General features: G+C 40.6%; 1 long non-coding RNA gene across 1 annotated transcript; it reads right to left on the bottom strand.

Annotated features, from left to right (window-relative positions):
* On the bottom strand, positions 1–7203 carry LOC100060638 (uncharacterized). Its single transcript, XR_001380531.3, has 3 exons — positions 5942–7203; positions 4868–4962; positions 1–3724 (listed from the first exon to the last, which is right to left on the bottom strand). It is a non-coding gene; the product is annotated as an uncharacterized lncRNA (long non-coding RNA).
* Between the last annotated feature and the right edge of the window lie 18687 nt (positions 7204–25890).

Below are 25890 nucleotides of genomic sequence, written 5' to 3'. Positions count from 1 at the left end.
TTTAATGTATTTGTTTTATTTTGAGTAATTTGTATGGATACCTGGAAACCAACTACACACTTAGGTGAGAACACCTCGTGGTGAAGTAACACAGATTGGGTCAAATAAGATTAAAGGAAGGAGTCCTCTGGGACACAGGATCTGAGCACTTCCCCAAGGAAGGACCATTTAAGTCAGATAAGCACTGGTAACACAGAGGCCCACTGCCAGCTGAGATCAGGGATGGCTGTGGGATGGAGAGACAAGAAGGAGGGTGTCAGCAGGAAGGAAGAATGGGTCTCTGTTGAGAATGTCCAAGCTAAAGCGTCCCAGAAACATTGCAGGGCATCTGATTACAGAGTTGTCTGTCCTTGTCCTTCTCTTTCCAATATATACAACAAGGACAGTAAAAATAATAACATTCCATTTATCGAACATTTGCCACATGCTGGGGACTGATATTTGCACCTTATACAATACCGTGTATTTTCATCTCAACTCTCTAAAGTAGGTTCTATTGTTACTATTCCACGTAGGAGGAAACTGAATGTCAGAGAGATACATGGCCATCTCTTGTAAGGAAAGGGTCCTGGGGTACAACCCTAGATGATCTCTGGATAATTTGGACCTGTGCTGTCCAATACTTTAACCATGAACCATGTGTGGCTACTGAAATGTGGCTACTCAGAATTAGGATGTGCTATGAGCACAGTTTCAGGTCAGGAATCTAGGAGCAGGTTAGCTGAGTGGTTCTGGCTCAGGGTCTCTCATGAGGCTGCAGTCAAGGTCAGCCAGCATTGCAATCATCTCAAGACTCAAATGGAACTGCTTCCAAGCTTATTCCACGGCGACTGGCTGGTGTCAGAAGATCCACTTCTAAGCTCACTCATATGGCTGTTAGATGGTCTCAAAATTCTTTGGCACGTGCGCTGCCTCATGACACGGCTGCTGGTTTACTCCAGAGTGAAGCAATCCAAGAGAGAACAAGAAAAAGAGAGTACCCAATATGGGTGGCATAGTCTTTTCATAATCTAACAATGGGGGTGATACCCCATCATTCTGCCTTGTTCTGTTCTTAAGAAGTCAATAGCCAATATAGGAGAGATTACACAGGGGCATGGATATTAGGAGGCAGGGATCTTTGGAGGCCTTCTTAGAGGCTGTCTACCATATTAAAAACCAGCTCATGCAACCCTATGATTAGTAAGTTGGGTACTGACTATATCCTGACTATAAGTAATCACAATCAATCTTGAGGTGACTACTACTCAAGACATACCATGAACCCTAAAACAGTGCTTACAAATCATCTTGTACTGTGACGGCAGGATTGTAAAATGGTACTACTAGAGTATTTTGGGGTATAACTAATAATTATAGTAATAATAATAATGGCAAGTTCTTATAGGCAAAAATAGGAAAAAGCATCCATTTAGTCATTGATTTCATAGTGACATAAAGCATGAGATCAACATTGATCAATAGCATCTGAACCTCTAAAATATATTTCTATATGGATGAACATTTTGGTCATGTATTAAAATTTTCTTGCAAAATGTGTCACTGAATTAGGAAAAGAAGTAATATTATTCTGAATACCACATGCCAGGCATTATGCCACTATTTAACACAGGCTGTTATCTTATTTCAGCTTTACCAAAATCCTGTAATATAGGAAACTGGAGCTCAGAGATTACAAATACCTCACCAAAGATTCCATAGTTACTAAACAGTTTTGAATTCAGATCTCCAGATGACTTCAAAAGTCCTTTGCATAAACTCTGCTGCCTTATGAACCAGTAAGAGCAATGTTTTGGTTATTTGATTCATTAAATTTAGTCTCCAAGGTAGCATTATTATGAGCAAGGTTTAAGTGCATGTCAATTTCTATACCAGATTGGTTGGTTGTCATGGTTGTTTTCATTGAGTTTAAATGACACTCATTAGCTGATAGTGTTGATTTTAACTGTGACACTACTTGATCATATTGGGTGTCTTGAAAAAGCTTAATAAAAGTCCCAAATCTCAAAGGTTTGGGCTCTAATACAGCCTGCCAGCATGCTTAGCCAACTCCAGCTGCCTTCCACCTTTTCCAATTTCTTTTTCTGCTTAATGGATCCAAGTCTGGGAAGGTAGATGTGGGAGATCATCTGAGCTTCCTGAGTACCTACTAACACTTTAATCAGAATCAAACCACATCAACGCCCCATCAACCTGAAAGGGTTTCTTCTAAGTCTCTTGACTATCTGAGTGAATCTCTTCCTCCAGATACCACAGCCAGCAGCTACAGCATGACTAGCTATCAGTAATTTTCAAGAGGCAGCTATCTCATGTTGATTATAAGTTGAGTAAGTTAAAGCTTCGATAGAGTTCCCACCTTCAGGTTCTCTGGACCTTGAAGAATAGATAGCTTAGAGATGGAGGGAAAGAACATTCTAAGATCAAAAGTCAGTGGCAGCAAATGCAAAGAGTAGAACAGCCTGGAGAGTAGTGCATAGGGAAAGCCAATAGGTGTGCTTAGCAGAAGTAAATATTGCAGGCAAAAGAGGTAGGAGTTGAGTCTGTAAGGGATGTTTGAGGTCAACTTGCGTGGCGCTAAGGAGATTGAATACATTCTATGGTTAAGGGCGAACAGATAACAGTTCTCTGAGGAGAAGGAAACAACCAACATTTATTCCTTTTTCATGGAAAAATAATTTTGGTGATGATTAAAAGCAGAGAACTTGAAAAATTTTGAAATCGTGCTAGCAGCACCCATTCAATTAAAACTATTTTGTCACCGTGATGGGAAACAAATTACAAAGTAAATGACATAGGAGTATTTAATGGATAACTCCACCTACGAAACACAGCATATCCAGGCAACAGACAGTAGTTAAAGCCACAAAAATTTCATTATAAAGAACTAACTCAGAATTTTCTCCCTCTGAATAATTCTGAAGAAAGTGTACCCGGAATGCATGGTGGGGTATAAAACAGACGACTATTACTAGAAGGAAGAAGCAGCTCTTGATTTGAGCTCTATACTCTTGATGAGCCCACAGGTCAGGCCAAAGAACCTTTATGAGTTGAACAATGACACCCATCTGTATCAGAAAGAGGGTCACCACCACTGTCATCATAATGGCAATCATAGAGTAATTCAAGATGATGAATTCCCTGTGGTTGAAGTCTTTGTAGAACTCAAAGCATCGTTGCTGTTCTGAGTAACTTGAACTTGTGCCATATAGTAAAAGAAATATTGGCAAAAAAATAAGGCTACCCACTATCCAAATAATAATGCTTAAAACTACCGCATGGTACTTTTTTAACTGTTGCAGTTGGAGTTTCTTAAAATAGATGAGCAATCGGAATATGACAATGGCCACATAGAAAACAAAGGTGAGGTACATATGACAGTATATTATGCTACTAACCAATCGGCAGGTAAAGTATCCAAACTCCCAGGTGACTAAGACATAATAGCTGAGGCGGAACGGAAGGCTGACCAGGAGGATCGAATGTAGCACTATGATATTGAGAACGATCGTGGCAATCATTGACTGGGTATTCCTTTTCAACATCATACGTGACATCATAACTGCTCCAGCAGTGCCTCCAAGAAAAACCACACTGTAGAGTGTGGTCAGAATCATCCTGCAGTGTGCGTTGCAGTGGCCGACGTCTAAGTTTGAAGCATTCAACGGGGCGCTTGTGTTGGTCGGCTCCATGTTTCACCACAAAATGCTTAGAAGACCATAAAGCCCTAAATCAAAAGTTTTACAAAATTATAACAAACATGTTGAAACCGTACAGCAACTGCACATTAATAGCATTGAGTTCTGCAATCCCAGTCAACTATTTACAAGCCTAAAACTGTGTACCCAATAAATATTGTTAGCGACTCCACTTAATGACCCAAATCTATTGAACAGACAGAGATGAGTGAAACAAAAATCACAAAAATAAGTTTGTTGGAGGATAAAATTTGTAAGTGTGCCCCCAGATAGTCCACAAACAGCTTTGTTTAAGCTCACATACCAGGGCTGGGATTACCATGAGACACGTTAGCCTCTGGCATAAAATTTAAGGGATGGCCAAAGACTCAGTAATCAAAATAAATAATATTTTAATGCAATATTTTTAAACATCAAAATTAATGCCAAAATTCATGATAAACAAAATTTCAAATAAATGCAGAGTCAGTATACACCTAATGCATATTCATTTCAGATGTCTAAAGGTTGTCCCTCGTATTGTCAGGAAATCCAATTTGGGGCACTGTAGAGAAGACCTCATAAATCATGTGTAATTATTGTAACAAGCTGTATCAGACAACATTTCAAAATATTTTCTCTGAACAACTTTTCAGCAAGGAGCAGCATACAATATTATATTACCTGCCCTCTTTTCTTCTTCCCAACCCTGACTCTTTTCCTGGACTCGTGTGTTACATTTGGATGAAAAGCTGGGGTTTGAGGGTGGGTTCTGTTTAGTTTTTATTTAACTTTTTCAGGTATGGATGCATAAGGAGCACTGATTGTGTAGCAGAAAGACAGCTGCCATTCTCAAACAAGTACCAACTCTGCCATTGAGTCACTGTGGGAGTGTTACGTGGGAGTGTTACCGAGCTTTAGCTGTGAAATGGGAAAGGCTGTACTGCCTTTGTTCAAGGTTTACTGGAAAATCAGATGAGTTAGTGTGCTTGAGACAGCTTTATAACTGAACAAAGAAAAGCTCTGTGTAAGTTATAATTCTTAAAGTGAAACAACAAAAACAAAAAGGCATTCTTTACGTCTTCCTCCTCACTCTACATAGCGGCAGATACACAGTTATGTTACATCAAATTGTTGTTGGATCAGTAAGTATTTAATAAGTATCTGACAATTAGAAAAAAGCTTTTTCAGACCTTTGATTTGATAGTATGAGACCCAGGTGTCATCAGGTCAGACTTTCCTCTCTGGAAGGGTCCACGTCCATTTTCCTCAGGTATCTGCTACCCACCTGGCCAGAAGCAGAGTTTGAGATTTGTATTCGATGGAGAAGTTATTCCACAGTGAACATCGTATATCTTAGAGTTTTTCTTCTGCTACTATGGAATCTTTTTAGAGAAGAATAACTACACTTTTTGTTTGTGGAAAATCATATTGGACCTGGCATATTTACTATCCTCACATAAGATATTATTGTAACTTAAAAACATAATTATAATTTGCATAACAATATAAATTTGTGTGCTAAATATGCATTTTAGCAAAGTACATATACGTAAAGTAAGTAATACTTAATACACTTTTTTTAACAGAATAGTTTTACATGACTTATGAACAACAAATACGATACTGATTTAGTTTTAAAATTTTGGAAGTCCTAAAGTCTAAGCAGACAAGATTTCAATTTGAAATTACTTTAAAGCAATGAAAATCTAGATGATTTGTCAGTTCCACAGTTTAAATGGACGCATCTCCTAAGGCAGTGCGACCCTTGGAAACGGGTTGCATTACCACTTACGAGCTGGCTAATCATGGAACTAATACTTAACTCTAAGGTTGTCTCTTCGACTGTAAATATAGGAATGAGAGGGTCTATTTTGCAAGAACGTTTGTTGTAAGAAGTAAGTTAGATTGTGTCTATGAAGAATCTAACAGATTCCCTGACATAGAATAAGCCATCAAAGTATCAATGCCACTTCTCCGTCCATAATGTGCACAAAGATATTTCATAAACACAAGATCCCATTCTCTTTTAGTTACTTCTCAGAATCACCCTATGAGTATTTAAATTCATACGGATAAATTGGTAGAGAAGGAATAAGTTAGATCACTTTTCCTCTCCCTTAGGACCCCACCCTTATGACACCCTCCCCCCCCCCATCCTTCAACAGCCTACGATTTCTAGATATCTCTTTGCTCATTAAAACCAAGTACTGAAATGTCTAGATCTGCATTCTACCCAGAAACAAATAGCTACCCAAACTACTTACTTGTTCTTTTCCTCTTATGGTTTGCTTCTGGTAGAAGATTCAAGGCATCCTGGTCATTTGTTGATTATCTACTTCAGTCAATAAGAGCAATTTGTTAGAATCAACAGTTCACTAACAACAGTGAAGAGAAATCATGGGGTGAATAACAGATGAGCCGTGGAACTGCTCAAGCTTTAGACTGAAGGCTTCCGAGGTTATGCAGTCAAGATAGAGGACCCAGATAAACCATCTAGGCCACAAAAGGATGTTTATTTCTACAGCTGGTGGCAAAACAGATTCAAATCATTCCTATAAGTAAAGAGTTTTATTTTCGCTATCAATGACTTATTTGCAGGAATTTTTCTTATTAATGTGAAAAACAGAGTCTTTTACCAATGCTGTTTCTTACGATACTTGTATGTTTTACTCAAAATGTTTCACATTCAGAATAAGAATGACCTAAAGGACTACTTTCTGTGAGACTTTCATATTCTCAGCAGTAAGCTCAAAATATTTATATCTCCAGTTTTCCATTTCCAAAGACTCCTTTCCCTCAGTAAGTGCCATTTGGAAATATGGTTCCTTTTGAAGCTCAACCCTCTGGTCATGTAACTTCAACAAGAGGGCTCATTTCCTTTTTCTCAAAAAGTCTTACAATTTCTTACATCAACCTTCTCACTTCCTGTCTTAACTTCCTAGTCATCTTCACTGTGTTAAGACCTCAAAGCATGATTTTAAGAAATTACTGGGTTTGGTAGACCTAAAGATGCAAGAGACCAACATGCCTTCAACAATATCAGGCAAACCCAGCCCCAAATCATGTTTCTGTTCAGCTACAGGAATTCAAAAGGACTGAAACTCTATTATCTGTAAAGCAACTTCATTATGGCCTACATTTAGGTAACAATTGATAGAATTCTCATCTGCTTTGGAAAAGATCGAGTATTGTCCCCACTTGTGCCATCTCCTACACAATCATCCAACAGTGCTTGTGCCCACAGAGATGTAAAACATCAGAATCTAAACATAATGGAGCCATACGCTTAATCATTTCAAGAAAAACTCTCAGTGGAAAGATGAGATTTCCAACTCTTATTGTCAAAAGCAAATTTGCACCAATTCAATTCAGCTGGAAAAATTTCACAGGGAAGCAATTTTAAATATCTCCTTAGATCAGATTAATTTAAAGTTCCAAATCTGGGTTATAGGCCTGGATTTCAACATATTATCTGGCAGGCCTCATTTTTCAGATAAAACATGTTCCTGGAATCTTCAAGATAAACAATGTTCCCATAGAAACCATGCTATATTTATAGGTTGCTTGTCTAATAAAGGACTAACTGGGAGATAAGTTAGATACGACCAACAGTGGAGCATGAAAATAAAACAGCTATAAGTCAGAACTATTGCCAGCACATAATTAACTGTTCACATTGACGACCCAAGGATTTCAAAGTACTAAAATGTGTGTATATTGTATTTAAAACAGAAAAATGTGGGCATTCCATATTTTTCCCACTATACTCAGAATTCAGCTCTTTTTCCTTCAGGAGTGACAAGATTTTAAAGAAAAATAACAAAACCTGAATATGAGAGCTTAGAAATCACCTAGTCCAGAATAGTACAATCTTCGTATTTAACAGATGAAGGCACGGTAGTTCAGAGAGTTCGGGAAATTACCACAAGGCTGCAGGCCTAGTTAGGGAGCAGATAGGGATGAAAAGCATGTCCCCCATTCCAAGCCTTCCTGTCCACTGCACCACAATGCACACATGGTGAACTTGAGATAGTCTCTTGTAGACACATTAGCAGTCAATGGCTTAATTTTCCATCTTCTCTGTGATATCTGAAATCTTATTTTTGGACTGGACCTTAATCTTTAACTAGAAGTATATTTTAAAATCCTGGAGAATTAAAATTCTTCTGTAAACGTAGTCCTTTTCCCCCCTCAAACTATTAGAGAAAGGCATGCGCATTGGTGGTTAGCCTAAATTAGTTTTCAGAAGACAAAGTCAATCTGTGCTCTGCAGAAGCAAATCCAAAGCAGATGCTGCTGTAGATGTCACCATCTTGTCCAGCTTTCCCATCCATGGGAGGTACCATTTGAGATGGCCATTGGTGGGCAATCTCTGCTCCTACAGGAGAATGGGGTGGGCGGTGGCTTGTCTTTCTAGAGTGGTTAAATTGCTACTGTGAAATATCCTTAGGAAAGTGGTAACACAATCTGCAACTGCTAATTCTCAAAGCTGTTTACACTCATAAGACATTAACCAAGACATTAAAATGCCACGCTCGGTGCCCTGTTCGACTCAAAACACTCTGAGGCTAAGCCAACCTACATGCTGGTGGCAGCACCTGGAACTTGGACCTCTGCCCACTCTAGGCACCCGTGTTCTCAGTCCCTCTCTTCCTTTCTCTCCGTATGTGTTTATGTGCATCTCACTCTGTCTCACTGTCTCTCGGGCACAGCATAACTTTCTTCTATGGATGTGAGATTTCACATGAGAAGAGTCTGACTGACCATTTCATCGCTCCCCTGTCCCTCTCACTCCTCCCCCTGAGGAAGGTGACCAACAGCAGCATTTCTGAGCATCTTCAGGTACCAAGCAAACTGAAATGCATCAAACAAGCATGTTGCAAGAAGCCCATTTTTTTAAATTCAATATTCTCTGGCATCTATTTTCTAGTAGAGATAAAGTCTCAAATAATGAAACCAAAGTTGGCACACAAAAGTCTAAGATGGTAGAGAACCATAGACATTAGTCTTCAAATATGTATAAACGTATACTGTTTCCTGGCAGAGTGTTCTCTACGTGTGATAAAAGAATAAATGATCTTAAGTAGAGCAAGAGAGACTGAGATGAGACATTAAAAACTCTCTACTGGTCCACAAAGCCCCCCATTAACATGCTCAACCTTGATCTGTAGCACGCCACGCTCTATCCCTTGGATTTCTTTTTCCCTCCCCAAGCCCACCGAGGTCTTTGTGCATTGTGTACTTTGTATCTGTCAGTCTCTCTGCCCTGAGTGCTTTTCTCCCTTCCTTCCACATGTCAGGTTGCCTCTTGTCATTTTGTTCTCAGCGTTGATGTCACCTCCTTGAGGAAGCCCTCTCTGACTGCCACAGTGTTAGGCAATTGCTCAGGGACTATCACATTGCCCTATTTGAATTCTTTGCATATGACTTTTCACCAGATGTTTTTATTGCTTAATTGTTCATTGCGGGTTTACGGCCTGCCTTTTGATCTGCTGAAATATGCTGCCTCTAGTCTCTCAATATCCTTAGCTTTTGGACTTTTAGATCAAACAGGGCACCCTGCCTGCATTTCAAAGTCTCAGTCAATGATTTGGGAGCATAAACAAGGTTTGAGAATTAGCTTCTGCTGATTTATTTACCACTTTCCTAAAGATGTATTTCACTGGACCCTAGCTGTATTGTTTACTGTTACTCCCCAGTACCCAGAACAGTGCCTAGCACATACTTATTGAATGAATTCAATATTTGTTGAATGAGTGTATACATGTATATGATTTTCGAAGAGTGGCTATGGAATAATCCTTCTTTGACAGATAATTATTTAATCATTTTAATTTCATTCTGACAAGTTTTCAGGGGCCAGCGTTGGATTGAGCCAGAGCTGGAATTGACCTAAAAAAGGTTCTAACGAATCCAAATACATCATTTAACAGGAGAAGGAATGGAGCCGAGAGAGGCAGTCTGAGTAGCGGCCACACAGACGCCCTGCCTCTGAGACTGCCAGCGCTCCTTTCTTGACCTGCCCCACTGCCTGAAGTGACCATCTCACAGGCCACCACGACTGGAGGCTTCACCGTATTCCAGGAAGTCTTGTCTCTTTTTAGGTGACTGTGTCTCAACACCTTGGAAGCATCCCAGAGCATGGCGACACTCAATCAAGAACGAGAAAACATTTTGTTGAACATAAACTTTTCCGAGAATCTTTTTAGCTTCAGACCTTTCAACGGCTTGTGTGACTCATCGCTTATGCCTCAGAACAACTGATCTGATGTCAGGATAGAAAAAGCTGATTACCTCTTTGGAGACTATTGCACGTGTGGCTTATTATTTTTTTTTCTCTCCTTTATTCTACTCCTTTATGAAAGGAAGATAATATTTCCTCAGATCACATGAACGGAACTGGTGGTTTTACTAACACATGATACACACTAGACTGAAGAATGCACGTAGCTCAGATCAAGAGATTAAACTCAGCTGCTTTGTGAAATGATAATTACCTTAGAATTTTCATATCCAGAGGGACTTCATCAAGACATGCTTAACAATGTATTTGATTAATGTGTCAAGGAGGACTTGGTAGAAATTCATAGAAAGAACCTTCTTCAGAGTACAATAATATCCAGAAGCTATGCTAGGATAATACACAGGTGTCTATCACTGTAATGCTTTAAAAATTAACCTTCCAGAGCAACATTTCTCAAATGCTATTGTGCTTATGAATCACCTGGTGATCTTGTTAAGATGTAGATTCTGATCCAGTATGTCTGGAATGGGGCCTGAGATTCTGTGTTTCTAACTGGCACCCAGGCGATACACGAGCTGCTAGTCCATGGACCATCCTTGGGGTAGCAAGACTCTACACTACCCTGTCCAATATGGTAGCCACTTACGACATGTGGCTATTCTGATTAATTTAAATTAAATAAAAACAATTCACTTCCTCAGTCACATTAGCCACATTTCAAGCACTCAATTACAGAAAGTTCTATTGAACGGATTGACTTTAAAAACCCACAATGCACTAAATAATTCCTAGTCCCCATGATGTCTCCTCCTCTCTTTCCTAGCTATAGGCTGCCAGCTTTTATCTGGAAAATAGCAAGCATTGGGTGGATAAGCAGATGTGTTTAGAACTGGGGGAGATAAGGTGGAAGAGGACCAGGGAGAAGAGTTGTTGAGGAGTCCAAAGAATAAAGGGATTTCAAGAAGAAGGAGGTCGACAGAGTCAAATGTTGCCAACAAATAAGCTAAGGTTTGAAAACTCTCCATTGACTGTGAGGGCATGGGCTGAGTAAGAGGGCAGTAGTTGGTGGAATATAGGATTAAACAAGGGTTGTTAAACTTAGAAGCTTTTTGCTTACTCATATGACAAAATTTGAAAATGTCAGTCTTGCACCACAAAGGAAACAGGCCCTGGGGAGATGCTGGTTTTGAATTTTCAAGTTAAAATGGGGCCTGTGGTGACCTAGTTCATACTAGGACTGTTCAAAGAACTCAAATAAATACCATTAGCCACCAAAGAGTTCACAGTCTCCCATTCCCAGGGGCACATCTCAAGCTTCCACAGAAACCTCACATTTCCAACTGGCTAAGTTGAAAGATTATTATTTTGTCTTTACTACACCAGTGACTACAGAACTCTTCATTCTTTTGCAGGATCTCATTAGGACAAAGAGCAATTTCACTAAGCACTTTTTATTCAAAATCTCACCAGACCCTTAAAAATAAACTCTTTTTTCAAAGAAAGGTCGAGCCCCAAGGGATTTTGCCAAACGAAATCTGACACCTTGTTCAGAGTATGAAAAGCAGTTTTAATTAGGTTTATAGGCCAGCATCCTTTTGAAGGAAACAAAACCTCTTGAAATTACATTAATTGCCCATATATTAGTAAACAAAAAAAAGGATACAAAAGCCTATCGAAGTCGGTGATGGGCAATGCTGACATTTTCCCGTGGCTGCAGTAGAAAAGCCCATTCAAGGGGAATGGCAGGCATCACACAAGGGCAAACAAGGTTTGACGTCCCCAGGGCAGTATGGTGCCTGTGACACTCAGAATATTGGCTTCTGGATTGCTCCAAATGGCTAACAGACCATTCCATCACTGCATCATGTGGTGGAAAGGAGAGCTGACACAATATTTGAATTGGATTCCTGGAACCAGTGGGACAACTAGAGTCTGAACCCAGATTAACACCCTGTGACTTTGGGCAAGCCACAGAATCTTTGAATCCCTCTATTTTTAAAATAGGCGGTATGTACGTTTTTCCCTGTTTTAAGAGGTTTTTTCAGAAGAATAAAATGCAAAACTGGCAGATACATCCAAAGCATCTTGATTTCTTAAGTAGTTGTGCAGTGCTGACCCAGCTCATGCTCCAAACATTCTCTAAGTTTATGGCTACGATTTTTCTTTTCAGGAATTAAAAAATGTCTGAATTTCTTATGATTGAGTAATGGATTTCAGTTAAGTGGACATTGGTTCCGTGGGGACCTAGAGATGTCATAGTTAATTTTGGCTTAATTATGAACACTGAGGAGAAAGATTGAGCCAGGAAAGACAGAACTGAGGAAATAGACTCCACCTAAGGGGCCTTCCCCATGGGGGCAGCTGGGCAGTCCAATGGCATGCTCGGAGGGAGTAACAGACTCTAGACTCCAGCAGATTCAATCCGGTGCAAAGGGCAGAGAGGCAGGAGGAAATCCAGTTGGTGGATGGAACCCAAATCCAGGCAGGTAGAGGCAGTGAGCCTGGCATTGTGCTCATTCATGGATGGGCCCAGTGAAAAGGCAGTCAGAGGGTAAGGCAGAGCTTTCAGTGTTCACTCACATTAGAGTCACCTGGGCAGCTTATTAGCATGGCACTTCTTGATAGCCTGTGGGTGGGACAGGGCATCCACACTTTGAACAAGCCGCCAGGTTATCCTGATATGATCATTCACAGGACCACTTCTAAGAGCAGGAGAGCAGGCCTCATCCTTCCCGGTGTCAGGGTAGCACACAAAGGGACTGGAGGTTACCCCAGGGTAATATACCTGGAAAGGAAGCTGATGTTCTAGAGAAGAAACTGAAGCAGAGTCACAGTCTTATGGAGCAAGCAACAGACTGGTAGGTAAAAAATGTCTAACTCAGTGGCCCGGTTCACTGCAAACACGTCGGCAAAACACCCTGCCTCACTTTCTGCCCTGATTATGGTCAGATGGTCTGAGAGATATGACCTTAGAGGCAGGGCTTAAAGGCAGATCAAAGTCTGGAATGTGGGGGCACGCCACATCTAGATTAGCCTCACTATGTGTTTATGACTAACTGATTTTGCCTTCAAGAAACAACATCAACAAAAATGTCTTGTATAATATGAGAAATTTCTTATCTCACATTACAAGAGATCCACGGGGGATGGCTCCAAGGTAGGTTATTCTTGAGCACTCAGTGATGGCAGAAGTCTGGGCTGGTTTCCCTGTGGGTCTCATGACTTTCCTCTCATGGCTACAAAATGGTGGCTGTTGCTTCAATTTTCAGGTCCTTACAGAATCCTATCGAGAGGCAGGAAAAGGAACTGTATCCCCTTAGTGCCTCTTATCAGGGAGGAAAATATTTCCTGAAGCCCTCCAGTAGACCTGTCTTTACACTTCATTGGCCAGAAGGGGTTATTTGTTGACTCCTCAACCCACCTTTGAACGATCATGGTTTACACCCTGTAGCCGGAGAAGGGTCTCCCTCCCTGAGTCCACTACCCTTCAGTATTGGGAAGTATTTTGGTGCAGTGAGCAAGGAAGGAGCAGGCAGATCTCTTCAGGAGGCAACCAATGGTGTCTTTCTCTGTAGTTTCAGGAACACAGTTAAAGGATTCTAAAAGCTGGGAACAAATTTCAGTAGAATTTACTGCATGAATTCTTTATGGTCTGTCCATTATCACATGCTGAGAGTAAAATTACGGTCAAGGAACTGAGTTCTAAATATAACTCAGAACACTGCCAGTCCTTTCTTCTTTCATCCTTCTCTAAAGCACAGTGTAAATTCCCAATGCACACCCCGCTGTGCGGGCCCTGCAGGTCTTCTCTTTGTGTCATCTCAAACTTTGAGTTGAGATGCTTTTAGCTGTATTTATCTTGGGTGTTTTCTCACTTTTCATTTTTGAAACCAAAGATTCCTTCTTCCAGCCTTCTTTTCATTTCATTTTGATTAAGGCTTATCTCAAACATTGTACCTCTAACGTATTTCTTTCTTCAAGGGAGTGAAGAACCATTTCTGTAGAAAGATTCTGTAGAAAAGTAGTCTGCGTTCTGTTTCTGAAATGACATGAAGTCATGTTTTTCTACATGCCCTTGAAAACATTTATGTCTAATGATTTCTGTGAGTCATGTGACTTAGAAACCTCTAGACTTCCCACTTGATTCCAGTAATGCGTCATTGCCTACTTTGTACTTTAAAGCTATTTCAAGAGAATAAATACTAGCAGTAAGAATATCTTTGTTGACTTTTATATTTCTTCTTTCCCTTTTCTTTCCCAAAATTAAGGAATGAAACATGATCTCAACATCAAAACAATCTAAATGTGACCTCGATATAAAAAGAATCTTAAGGGGGCTGGCCCCGTGGCTGAGTGGTTATGTTCGTGCACTCTGCTTCGACGGCCCAGAGTTTCACCGGTTCGAGTCCCTGGCATGGACGTGGCACCACTCATCAGGCCATGCTGAGGCAGCATCCCGCATGCCACAACTAGAAGGACCCACAACTAAAAATACACAACTATGTACCGGGGGGCTTTGGGAGAAAAAGGAAAAATAAAATCTTTAAAAAAAAAAATCTTAAGTTAGAATATTCAACACAGTCAGGCTACCTTTTTTTTTTTAGAAACAAGAAAACAGTATTGCAGATACAATTCTATTGTATCTAGAATTTACGAAAAAGTCCTGAAGGCTGGGTAATTCTTAAAAATCCAGAAGACTAATTGTTGAGAAAAAACATAGAATCATAGAACCATCAGTGTTCAAAGAAAACGTATTGATAATCTAGTGCAGACAGTAATCTTCCTGTAAGGAATCAGAGCTAGAGAGGCGATGAGCTTTGCCCAAATCTCACCTGAAGTACGGTGCAGAGACAACTCAGGACTTGCTCTCAGGCTTATGGCTTGTTCCTGCCCTGCTCAATACGACAGCCACATATGGGGACTGAACACATGAAATGTGGTGTGTCCTAGTTGAGACGTGCTGTAAGTGTAAACCACACACTGGATTTCAAAGAACTAGTCTGAAAAAAAAAATGTAAACTAGATTGCTATTGTTTTTATATTGATTACAGGTTGAATCAATAATATTTTGGATATACTGGGTTAAATAAAACATTATTTTGATTTCACCATTTATCTGTACTTATTTTTTCAATGTGGCGATTAGAGAATTTAAATTTGCGAACGTGGCTTGCCGTATATTCCTATTGGACCATGGCTTTAAATCTGATGTGGGAACTACATAGGAGTCAAAATTCAAGTCTTCATAATCTGTATATTTATACCTTAGGTGCTCAGCTCTTTTGGTCCGTAATACTAAGCCTACTGGATGAGAAGTGTAGAGTCAATTCTTAATTGCTTTTATTCATTGTTTAATTCTTTGGGTCACTGTGAAGTGATTCTATGAATCAATCAAAAGCCATGCAATCTGAGGGGTGATACTCATCCACTCGTATTGTTTATGGTATGGGTGACGTTCTGTGGTTCTACTTAAACTCTGCACCCCATGCCTGGGAATGGGGGACAAACTAACACTATTGCCAGAGGTATATGGTTTTACCTAATTCCTGACTGGAAAAAACAATCAGATTGAACTGATTAAAAGTCATCAGTGTTGGTTTACATATTAAATCAGTCCATTCTCTAAGTCCGAGATTGCCTTAGAAAGAAGCTCTCTTCCCTGGAGTCTTTTGCCCATGCAGAGCAAAGAAGAATGAACTCCCACGCCAACTGTTGCTGAGAAATGGAATAATTGTAAGGCAAGCCGAGGGAAGCGAGTGTCAGTTCAGGGCCATTACCTGCAAGCAACAGAAAGCAGCCTTGGCCAGCTTGAAACAGAAAAGGAAATATTGAACGGCTACTGGTTTGGTCACAAAATAACTGGGAAGGTTCAGAACTAGTTTCTGAAAATAGTCATGAGCAAAGGGCAGCCAGAACCACAGCCAAAATCAGGACTCAGAACCAGATCTTGAGGTTGCTGATGCCAGTGAACACGAATGCTGCAGCCTGCCCTGAGGTCACTGGGGACCCCGGACACTGGAGGCCAAAACTGCCACCCCACACCCCAGAAGAGGGTGGCCAACTCATCCTGGCATGCTCCGGACTCTCCTGGCTTTAAATTGAAGGTCCCATCTCCTGGGAACCCCTTCAGTCCCAGGCCATTAGGACAGCTGGCCATCCTACCTCAAAATGAATTCTCCACCATCTTGGCCCTCATGTCCAAATGCTGGGCATGTATGTCAGATTACACACTGCTATGTCACCTGCCCAAGCCCGGGCTGCCAGAAGGATGGAGGAAAAAGATCTGGCCCTTTATCTTCCTTAGAGGGAGGCCGACCTAACTTTACATCAAAGGCTATTAACAGAACACAAGTATATTACTTCCAAGTAACTTCAGTTAAATATAGGCCATGGATCACAAAGATAAGCAACCACAATCAACAGGATATAATTGCTTCTCCTCCAAAGGCAGCATAGTGTTGTAGAAAGAGCGTGAATTTAGCTGTCAGATGTCACACACACACACAAAGTTGGGAAACAAAAGTTTCTCTGCTGCAATTGGTCCTCCCTGACCTGATGAAACCTCAAAGGTCAGTTAGAAGCAGGGAAATCTAAAAATTAGTTAAATTCGAGATCTGAAATAAAGTAGAAGTCACAGTGTTTCTCTAGATGCTGAAATGATATTTTCCTCGTCTCTCTCTAAGTGAATTTAGCTGGTCCCTAAAATCTTTCCCGGCCAGGAAATAATTAGCCATGTAAATTCCCATTCTTATCTTCAATTTCTATCCCAAACCAGAAGTGTTCTGAGCTTGAAGGTCTCAGACGAGTCTGATTTTGCCACAAAATCAGGTGCCCATGTTTCTGTGGTTCCCATTCCTTCCCATGCCAGGTCCAGACACAGGAGATAAGAAGTGAGACTCAGCTCTGACACTGAGGCAAGGCAGTCAGTGTCCTCAGTGTCCCCTCATTTATGAACTAGAGAGGTCATAGTAAGTCTGCATTGCCTAGCCTAAATCATACTGCGGACTAGTAAGTCTCGGAATTCTCTGTAGCCCTTACTGTACTCTCAGCCTCAGAAGGATGGGATATTAATGATCAGCTCTTGGGGGATGGGGTAGTGGTGGGGGAACCCTACGGCTAGCTGATCAGCACATATGTAGCCTGTTAGGAAAGGATGTAATAAGCCTCTCTTCAGGTAGAGTGATCTATTTTAATCCTTTGAGAGACTGAAGAGTGGCTACCATCCCCTCTTTATTCCAAAGTGACGCAAGAGCCCTTGTTTCCAACTCTCGGGGTGGCACCACGGCCACCCCTCTCCCTGGTGGACTTCTCACCATTCTTTGGCCCATTTATCCCCACCTCCCTCATCTAGAGCCTTTCCCTCAGGGACTCCTCCTCTTAAACCCTTGATCACTGACCTCTGCTCTCAGACATTTGAGTTATATCTGGTTTCCCCCAGATGGCACTGTGTGGTTGGAGGAACTCAGCCCTTACTTGTCACTTCATTGCTGAGCATCTCCAAGGCAATCCGACCATTTCACATCTAAAAGTCAGCAACTCTTAGTGCAGCCTTTGTCTCCATTCTGCACCTGGATTTGCATCACTACAGCCCTCCTTCTGTCATCCTAGCTTGGGGTCGGCCACGTCCTGCCTGTCCTTCCACATCCCTACTGAGCACCCAAAGCACGAGGGAGAGGAAAACCTGGAAAGGCACAAGCAGGAGAAACTGAGCAGGGAGTCAGCCCAAGGAATAAAAATATGCCTTGCCACGTGCCCCAGTACCTGGGAAAAACAGACTAGAGCAGCAGGTTGGCATCCATGGTGTGAGGTCCACTGCAGTAAGATGGGCTTGAAACTACATAAAAAGTAATTTATTAATTGTGATAGGTAAACTACTCTAGTTTGTAAGGACTTGCTTTTTTTTTTTTTATAACCAGTATGCCCCACTTGATGACCTGGGATTAGAAAACATTATTATATTGCTTTCTATGTTCAAACAATGATGACAAAGCCCCCAAATACTTCCATTGTTGGAAATTCAGATTTTATTCTGGAGTCCCACCCCAGGTCATTCAAAGAATCTCAAGAGTAGCTTATACTCTCGTATTAAATCATGCTTCTTTGGTGTTTGCCTGCTGCTGCCACCTGTCCAGACAGCACAGAGCCAGCTGTCCCCATCACTGCTGGTCTCTATAACCGCAAACTTCTGGGTGAATGGTGCAGCCCCCATGCCTGCAGGAACTGCTGTCCTAGCTGAGATTCAGCATGCAGGTAAGCCACCAGGATCCAACAACCCCTGGGCAGGGTTCTGCTTGTCCAAGGAGCCACCATGGTAACCAAGGCCCAGCCGTCCTTGGAAACCCAGGCACCCAGCCGTCCTCTGTGATGTGATGTTTGTGGCTGCTGATTCTGAACTGTTTCTCTGCCACCGGATGAGGGTGTTTCACTCTCTGATACTGTGCTCCATCAGAGGTGTCCCACAGCAACAACCACAGCAGACAAACCCAATTGCTTCAGGCTTTTAGACACCAGCTCTTCGAGTTTGTACACATGCATCATCTTCCCGTAAAAAGACAGAAGGAAACAGTGAAATAATTGGGATCTGCATCAGGATAGCATACTGTACCTGCCATAAATCGTGCCTGGATCCAGCCCTCCTCAGAGAATACCTAGGCTCTAGTGTCACAGCCAGATCACCCACTGAGATCACTTCTTGACTATGAGTTTCCTCTTAGGGGCCCCTGTTGACCTCTCTTGATAGCTAGTTTCATTTTCCACCACTCCAACTCATCAAACATGTTTTATTTAGTGACTTTAAACCTCAAAGAGATATTTGTGAACTATTTTCCTTCCTCCTTGAAAGCTCCTTGGCTCCTAGAAAAAATTTTGCCGATTTAAATTGATACATGAGGGAAGCATTTTGCCCATCTTTACAGACGAAGATGTCTGAGTCTTAGGCCCTTGCTGAGCCATAAAATGATGACAGCTTCTTCTTTCAGAACAGTAAGTGGGTACTTGACCTGCTGTGATATCACCAAGAGGACCATTGAGAAGAAAAGCGTCTCTGTTGGTAGCTACAGAAAGCCACAGACCTCCGCCTTACACAAATATAAATTCTACTTCTCCCAAGTCCTAGAGAGAAAATTGCTCCGGAAATTTGAGGTTTTCAACATGTGTTTAGGTTCTATCGATCACGACATGTTTTCTGTGTGTTCCCACACGTTCCCTTGAACAGGAGAGGACAGTGGAGCGGTACAGCTATACCATGGGAAACGTCCCTCAGCCTCCAGTCTCTCTGAGCTTTACCCAGGTATATCATGCATATCATGCATGCATGAACATCATGCATGTGAATAGGAGTGTGAATGCTATCTGTCCCATGATTAGCAATGGGGGAATAGTTGAGAATGACTGTGCTAGGACTACGAGTACCATCTTGCTCATTTGCATGCCTGATGTTAGATATGCTTCCTTTGCTATACATAAAGGCACAGAAAATAATTCTAACAGGTAGTTTTCCAAATATTTTGTGGTGTCCAGAAATTTAGTCAAATTCCAAGGATGTAACTTGGCTCCTGTCTGAGAGTTCTGCCCAATGATCTCGAACATAGCTGGCCCGCAGTTGGATTTGGAAGTAGGCCATTTCAGTTCTTGCCTTCCTGACCTCCCACTTTTGCCTCTCACACACTGTTTCCTTCCCAGCATCTAGTCCTCTCAGACCCTGTGGTCCAGGCGCCTGCACCGATTTCCCATCAAAGTTGGCCTCCAAAGAAGATTGATTCAGTCCTCTTCTTCCCAGCAGCCTGAGACAACACAAAAGAAAAAGGATGTGAATCTGAGGGCTTCTCACCATCTAGGTGATACTCACACACACACACAATTAGAGCCCCATTACCTTGAAGTCAGAGGAAATCATCAAGCCTCTTTGAGAGTTAGGAAAATTGTATTTCTTCCAAAACACTGTAGTTTCCAATGAGGCATGCTGACACTAGATGGTATCTGGCTTATGGTGCCATTAAATTAAATTAAATTTTTAATAGTTTCAACCATGTGGCAGGCCCTATGCTAAGTGTTCTTGAAATAAAGACCATTTCAGAAACAGCCTCTGCCTTCAAGGAGCTCACTATCCATTAGGACAAGGAGACTTAGAATCACATCCATAACAGCAGGGTGTACCAAGTACCTTCAAAGAAGTGCACATAAGGGCCTGACGACTAGAACCAGAAACCCAGGGAGGATGTGGCCAGGCTTGTGCCCTAGTAACACCCTGTGGAAGTACTACACTCCCAACCACTGTCACTTGGCTGTGACAGTGTTAATGGCATCCCTGCAGTGAGAGTTAATCAGCCACCTCTAGAAGCATTGATTGGAAATCAAGTCAAATTCCACACTGGTGCATGACCAAAGAAGATGGGGCTCCAGCTCTGGAGTTCCTCCAGGAGTGGCCTCCTGTGTAGCAAACGCCAGGGGACTCTCTTCTCACCAGTGAGCCGGTTGATATCCTCTTATCTTACCTTTATCTGAGTATCCTAATTTAAGAACTTTGGTTATCTGTCCTTGGGCTGAGAATGCCCAGTTAAGTACTTGGGAAATATTTTATTTAAGGAAGAAAAAATCAGAATGAAAAATCTGTATTGAATCTAGCTCCACTTCAAAATTCAACCTTCTCTGTGAGGCTTAATCTCATGCCTCATTTCAACCGACAGCAGCCATGTGACTCGGCCGTCCCCAATGGAAAACCACCCTCTTTCTTTATCTACGGTTAGGGTTTACTGTCATTAAACCCATGGGCCTCACCACAAAAATTTCCCTTCAGAAATAGAATGAGATTATCTGAGGGTTGATCTTATTCCAACTTTGCTTTTAATTGTCCCCCAGAAAAAGCCATTTCCCTTTTAAATTCACCTTTTCCAAGATTGAATGGATTGCTTTTTCTATTTTTTTTTTAGGTTCCAAAATTTTGTGTGTGTGTGATAAGAACTTTTAAGATCTACTCTCTTAGCAACCTGCAAGTATGCAATACGTTACTGTTGACTACAGTCACCATGCTGTACGTTACATCCCGGGACTCCTTTATTTTGTAACCGGAAGTTTGTACCTTTTGGCCTCCTTCACCCATTTCACCCACCCCCTGCCCTCTGCCTTTCACAACCACCAATCTGTTCTCTGTATCTGTGAGCTTGGGTTTTCTTTTTTAGATTTCACATGTAAGTGAGATCACACAGTATTTGTTTTCCTCTGTCTGACTTATTTCACTCAGCATAATGCCCTCAAGGTCCATCCTTGTCGCAAATGCCAAGATTTCATTCCTGTTTTGGCTGAACAATATTCCATTGTATGTGTATATATATATGTATATACACACATATATATGTATATGTATGCGTATATATATGTGTGTATATATACACGTATATATGTATACACACACACACACACATATATATACACACACACATCTACCACGCTTTTTTTATCCATTCATCCATTGATGGACACTTAGATTGCTTCCATATCTTGGCTATTGTAAACAATGCTGCAATGAACATGGGAGCGCATACATCTTTTCAAGCTAGTGTTTTCATTTTCTTCATCATATAAATACCCAGAAGTGGAATTGATGGATCATATGGTAGTTCTATTTTTAATTTTTTTTTTTAAAGATTTTATTTTTTCCTTTTTCTCCCCAAAGCCCCCCGGTACATAGTTGTGTATTCTTCGTTGTGGGTTCTTCTAGTTGTGGCATGTGGGACGCTGCCTCAGCGTGGTCTGATGAGCAGTGCCATGTCCGCGCCCAGGATTCGAACTAACGAAACACTGGGCCGCCTGCAGCGGAGCGCGCAAACTTAACCACTCCGCCACGGGGCCAGCCCCACTATTTTTAATTTTTTGAGGAACCTCCATACAGTTTTCCACAATGGCTGCACCAATTTACATTCCCACCAACAGTGCACAAGGGTTCCCTTTTCTCCAAGTCTTTGCCAACACTTGTTCTTTCTTGTCTTTTTGATAAAAGTTACTCAAATAGGTGTGAAGTGATATCTCACTGTGGTTTTGATTTGCATTTCCCTGACGATTAGTGATGCTGAGCACTTTTTCATGTACCTGTTGGCCATTTGTATGTCTTCTTTGGAAAAATGTCTATTCAGATCTTCTGTCTATTTTTTAATCAGATTGTTTGTTTTTTGCTACTGAATTGTATGAGTTCTTTATCTATTTTGGATACTAACCCTTTATCAGATATACGATTTGCAAATATTTTCTCCCATCTGGTATGTTGCCTTTTCATTTTGTTGATGATCCTTTGCTGTACAGAAGCTTTTTAGTTTGTTGTAGTCCCACTTGTTTATCTTTGCTTTTGTTGTCTTTGCTTTTGAGGTCAAATCCAAAAAATCCCCTCCAAGATCTACATCAAGGAGCTTACCACCTACGTTTTCCTCTAAGAGTTTAACAGTTTCTGGTCTTACGTTCAAGTCTTTAATCCTTTTTGAGTTAACTTTTGTGTAGGATGTTAGGTAGTGGTCCAATTTCATTCTTTTGCATGTGGCAGCACAGTTTTCCCAACACCCTTTATTGAAGAGATTATCCTTTTCCCACTATGTATTCTTGGTTCCTTTGTCATAAATTAATTAACCATATATATGTGGGTTTATTTTCAGGCTCTCTATTCTGTTCCATTGATCTGTCTCTTTTTATGCCAATGCCATGCTGTTTTGATTACAATAGCTTTATAATATAGTTTGAAATCAAGAAACATGATGTCTCCAGCTTTGTTCCTTTTCAAGATTGCTTGGCTATTTGGGGTCTTCTGTGATTCTATACAAATTTTAGGATTGTTTTTGCTATTTACATGAAAAATTGCATTGGAATTTTCATAGAGATTGCATTGAATATGTAGATTGCTCTTGGTAGTATGGACATCTTAAAAATATTAATTTTTCTAATCCATGAGCACAGAATATCGTTCCATTTATTTATATCTTCTTCAGTTTCTTTCATCAATGTCATAGTTTTCAGTGTACAAGTCTTTCATCTCCTTGATTAAATTTATTTCTAGATATCTTATTCTTTTGATGCAATTGCAAATGGGACTGTTTTCTTAATTCAAACCTTTGTTTTTAAATCAAACATTAGAACTATACCAAGGAGTTCTAAAGTCTGATTGGATGGCCTTTGAGAAACGATTCAGTCTTTATCATATGTACTTATCAGTAATAAATACTATTTATTATGCTTAAAAAGAGATTTTATGATATCTATATAAGAATCATGAAGTGAAGTAAATCACTCTCGTCAAAGTATTTTGAGTTCCTTAGGTTTAAAATCCATTATATGGAATATATACATCTCGGTTTTCTACTGGGCATAAAGCAAAGCCAAGAAATTTTGGTACTGGTAAAAAAAATAATCTGTAAATATAATGACCCATAGAGACTATATTGTCACACCTATATAGTGGTACTAGTCTTATTTTTGTTGCTGTTATTTGGAGAAGCAGTTTTTTAAAATACAGAAAATAGTATAAAATCTGGTTTTTTTCAACTTTTAAAATTGTTAAGAAGTTCGAAAATATTTAAAATAGTATTTTTCAAGGAGGTTGGAGTCAGGCTTTACTTCTCTTTATTTCTCTTTATATTTATATAGCAAATATATCATGAAGTTTAAATTACTTCTGTAATGTCAAAGGAGGAGGAGGAAAAAGGCAACATCAGTATCCTTATATGGCTTCTGTCGAGTAATTAGTGTTACGGAAGCTTATCAGTGTGGCGTGCCCCTCACCTCTTCCTATCTCACATCACATTTTTGGGACTATTTTACTTGTTTATGAATTTTGTCCTACACTCTGATTAATTCAAAACAATTAATTTGAGTTATACTGGTTGGCATATTAGCAAACAAAGCATCTCCTTCCCCATGCTGCCAAATTCCTGGCATTGTACATGATTGGTTGAAAAAATAAGGAAGCTTTTCCATTTGTGCTTCCTTGATGACATCAGGTGACCTCTTGACTCACACATTGTGGTTCTCTTGAACTGTTTCACTTCCTGCTTTTTGGGGATTTCTAAGGTGCATCATAGTTTCTGAGTATTTCAATTACATATGGGCTTGTTTTGCCTCCTCTAGCATCTGTGACTCACATATCTAAGCATTAACTAAATCCTGGAGAGAACTATTTCCCATTCTTTTTAGACAATCTTTTCCTCTTCTCAAGATGTTCATCTGCTTGCTGTGTTGTCCAGCCTTTTTGTTTTTCTGCCCTGCATTCTTCTCTTTCTTCTGGGAAAAACATTTCTCCCAAGACAAATTCTGTGGTTCTGTGGAAGCTACTGTCTTCTTGAAAGACCGAAAATCTTAGGGCACTGTTGAGGAGTCTGAAGTAGCCTGACCATGTTGTCCAAGCACAGTATCTCACCCTCTGGTCATAGATCATAATGCCCTTAGGCGATTGAATTGGGATTCTGAGAACTTCTACTGATGAGAAAAGAGAGGCTTGCAGAAGTTATTTGCCCAAGGTATCACAATCAGTAAATGGTAAGGCTAGGACTCCAGTCCTGTCTTAACTCTGAAGCGAAGCAACACAAACATTGATACTTGCCTCCAAGAAATTGACAATAAAATTCAATATTAGGGCATTTTGAGATTTTTGCTGAATTTTTAACTGGATAAGATTCCTACAAATGAGTATTAAGGCAAGGAATAACCTACAAAAGTGTCAGGTAAAAAGTAAAATGTAACTCACATTCAAAAGCAAGTTTAAGAAAATATAATTATGTGTGTCCTTAAGATTTTAATTTTTTGTGTGTTACTCTTATGCTAAAATCTGGGATATAACTTGTCAATTAATAAAACTATTCTTTCGTCAGCCAGAAAATTACCTTATACAACTGGTTTAGCTCCTCTGGGGATGTCCCAGCAGGAAGCTGGTAACTGACTCAAGCCTGATAGAGAGGTCTGGAACGTAGATATAGATAGGCAAACTCGTGAAGGCAATTTTTGGGGTGAAGAAAGAATGATTTTACTAATAATTAAACAGGAAAACAACAGAAGATAACAACAAGGCTCCTCACTACCTTCCAATCTTGCCTTCTCATGATGCCAAAAGGAACCTACTTAAGACTCAAATCTGAGCATACTACTCTTGCCTTGCAATCTGGCAATGACTCTGATTACCTAGAAGATCAAGTCCAAGCTCAGCCTCAGCTCTCACCCAACTCTTATATCACATTTCCAGGACCAGCAAATGGAAAAGACCATAACTCCTTTCATGTGTCATGGCAAGCACTCAACAACTGTGTTTCTTGTCTCATTGCCTTTGATCACAAGGTCTAGTCTCTCTGTCAAGCGCTCCCCCTTCTCTCCACACCTTTACCACCTCCACTACTGCCATCTGCCTTGTTAACAACTTCATCTTTTAAGACTCAGCTCAGAGGTCCCCTCCCTAAGTAAGCCTTTCCTAACTCCACATGCTGAGCCGGGTATTCCTGCTCCGAGCTCTTGTATATCCGGTGCATATCTCTCTTAGTGCTCTTTCCACTTTAGTAGTATAATTACCTAAATTTATACCATGAGTTCCATGAAGGCTTTTCCATTTTTTTACTAAATAGCTGGGCATTTAGACACATGATAGGCACTCAGTGAATAACTGTTGAATCAATGAATCTAATTCATTCAAGAGGCACTCATCAAACATTTACTGTGTCTACAAAATGCCAGGCCTAGATGCTAAGGATCAGAACAGACAAAGTCTTTGCCTTCATGTCCTCAAATTATATAAAGGTTATTGTATTAATTTTCTACTGCTGCTGAAACAAAATATCACATATTTAGTGACTTACAACAACTCAAATTTATTACATCACACTTCTGGAGGTCAGAAGTCCAGGTAGGGTTGACTGGTTCCTCTGCTCCTGGTCTCACAAGGCCAAAATCAAGATATCAGCTAGCCTAGGCTTTTACCTGGAGGCTCACGGGGAAGAAAATGCTTTTAAA

Source organism: Equus caballus, chromosome 4 (assembly GCF_041296265.1).
Source record: "Equus caballus isolate H_3958 breed thoroughbred chromosome 4, TB-T2T, whole genome shotgun sequence".
Classification (NCBI taxonomy): Eukaryota; Metazoa; Chordata; class Mammalia; order Perissodactyla; family Equidae; genus Equus; species Equus caballus.
The sequence above is the reverse complement of the archived record's forward strand: the minus strand, read 5'-3'. Positions and strand labels throughout refer to the sequence as shown.